Here is a 2,530-nt window from a genome sequence, read left to right as displayed (position 1 = left end):
CATACACATCAACATCATGTGTAAACTTTTTTCGGGCATCATAAACACCATTGAAAACAATAACGTGGTTTCATACACAGTTGCTGCTGGGAAGGTGCAGGTTTTTACCATAAATATGGTGGACGAGTCATTGGATGAAGTGATCAGAAAAAGGGGCATGGTGATGGCAAGAATGGGAATGTACAGGATTAATAACAGAGGGGCTATGGGAGGTATCAGATCCAGGATCCATCCCACAATGATTAGTTGTTTACCCACCACCAATCACCAGAATGCGTTTGATAACCATCAGAAGAGAGGTGTAACAGATGCACACCTGAAGCTCGGCATAAAAGATGCTCGTGAGAAATGGGTTGCCAAAGGCACGTGTCCATATGAAGGGTAAAGTGCAAGATGCTCATGAGATGCTTAATTCTTGAAAGCAGCAGATCAGTGTTGGAGGAAAACCAAACAAACTGATGGATGCTCGTGAAAAACAAAGGTTAAAGAGAAGTGCACAGGACGTAACTATCAACACACCAATGGCACAAGGTTCTTCATCTTCACCCATACATATTACCAAGACCATCAAAATTTCACAGTCGAAAACTATTTCTTCAGGTGTAATGAACAATAATAAAGGAATGGGAATAAACGTTGTTAACCACGAACCAGGGAAACCACAGATTTCCTCTATACAAGATATGGATGATGATGGTATTGATGATGACTTGGAACTTTCCCACATCCCCGCCAAGAAGACGAAAATCACAGCTGCCAACACAGAGCAAAAAAAGTCGTGAATGTCTGGAAATTTACTTTCTCTTGGGCAAACTTTACTTCTTACTAAATTGAACATAATGATGCATAAAGAGCTCCCATGTCTACTCAGCACGAGACTTCACCACCTTTATTGCACACAAAGACTCCAACTGTCGCACCGCCTTGTGGGAAGCAGGCCTAGTATCTCGGAGGATGGTTCAGTCACGGTGACTCCGTTGGCTCTAACAATCCCTAGGATAGGTGGCAATTATAAAAGGGGGAGTTTACGGATATATGAGACTGAGGGTTATGTTGATGCCGGCAAGGTATGAGGCTGCGGAGGAAAGAAGCATACACCGGGGGTCCCGTGCAAACTTGAAAGATGAATTTTACTGAAGGCTTGAAACAATTCTTATCTTTTTCCATAAAACAGTCATGGATAACAGATACAATTTTCCCTAAACATTGTGTTAGTCAAAGCCTCTTCTCGTTTCCGGCTTTGGGAGGATGGCAGTAACTTTTCATATAACTCACTGTGCTATGTGAAGGGGGAGGATTAGCTGACCTTAATCGGATCGGAGTATCTGGATAATCTGCTGCGCAGCTCTGCAGCTCCTTCGCTTGTCTCAGCACTTTATTGATGTAAACACGGGGCATTCCAAGAAAAAGGTGCTTTGTATGATCTGCTTGTCCTACACGAGGAACCTCAATTTCCTCCCTCCTCTCACCACCAAAACCGCACGTAACAACATTTTCAGTCTCTCACACCAACTCCAACTGCCACTTATTTTCCAATCAGAAAACAAGTTGTAATGCCAAACTAAAGCAGAAGAGGGCAGCATAGTACTACAAGTTGTAATACTAAAACAAGGCAAGAGAGGGCAGCATAATAAGTAATTTACCTCCTCCCAAGGCAAAACAGAAAACCGTTGACACAAATGCAATCACATATTAGTAATCGTTTTTCTGGTCACTACATAACCAATGTGTCATGGACACTTGTCACAAAGGAGGACAGTTCTTCAGTAGGGCCGACTCCAAAAGAGTCTGTCTTTAGCCCTTTAGAAGGCAAAAAATGACCATTAAAAATTTGCATCTAAGAGTCACAGAGGAAGATATCGTGTAGCTTTTATATGTATACGGTGCCTTGAAGCTTGGCCGCTTGTTGAGTTATAGAATTGCAGAGGTTGTGTTTATAAGAAAGGAAGATGCATTTGGTGCCTACAAAAAAATGCAACATCAGATACCTAGATGGACAACCAATGAAATGCAATCTTCATTTGAATGGTAGTGTGATAACATCAGAGCAGCCCATCCATTTAAGATTAAGTGACACTTCATCAAATAAGGAAAGTGAATCTAGAAGAAACACAATCTCCTCCTCCTCAAGTGTTGATTCAAATCCTCCAGCTGAAGTTAATCCTGATACTATCTTAAAAGCACTCTTTAAATCCTCAGGGTCATCAGCAGTCATCCAACCAACTACATTTAAGATTAAGCTCTGATGAGTCCAACACAAATTAAAAACTGTAATAAGAGAGATTCCCGAGTCACATATGGGCCCAGAGACTACTTAAAAAAAACCTCTTCTTTTTGCTTCTTGTGTTTGGTTTAGAGCTGATCACCAGCAGGTAGTTGATGTTTGAAGGAGTCTGGCATCAGACATTGGACAATCAATCCTGTTCCCAGCATTGTAGTACAGTTCACCTTTGTTGTGGGGCAGTTGCGTTATTGCCTCAAGAATTTCCAATTTCCACTTGCTCTAGTAATAATAATAAAAATAAACAGG

The 2,530-nt window shown here is 41.4% G+C and overlaps 1 pseudogene; it reads left to right on the top strand.

Moving 5' to 3' along the window:
* Positions 1-238: 238 nt before the first annotated feature.
* On the top strand, positions 239-2,246 carry LOC141052825 (polymerase delta-interacting protein 3 pseudogene; annotated as a pseudogene).
* Positions 2,247-2,530: the final 284 nt, after the last annotated feature.

The sequence above is a fragment of the Dendrobates tinctorius genome, unplaced genomic scaffold (assembly GCF_039654945.1).
Source record: "Dendrobates tinctorius isolate UK_male_01 unplaced genomic scaffold, ASM3965494v1 ptg000163l, whole genome shotgun sequence".
NCBI lineage: Eukaryota > Metazoa > Chordata > Amphibia > Anura > Dendrobatidae > Dendrobates > Dendrobates tinctorius.
Note: the sequence above shows the minus strand (reverse complement) of the source record. Positions and strands in the feature narration are given on the sequence as shown.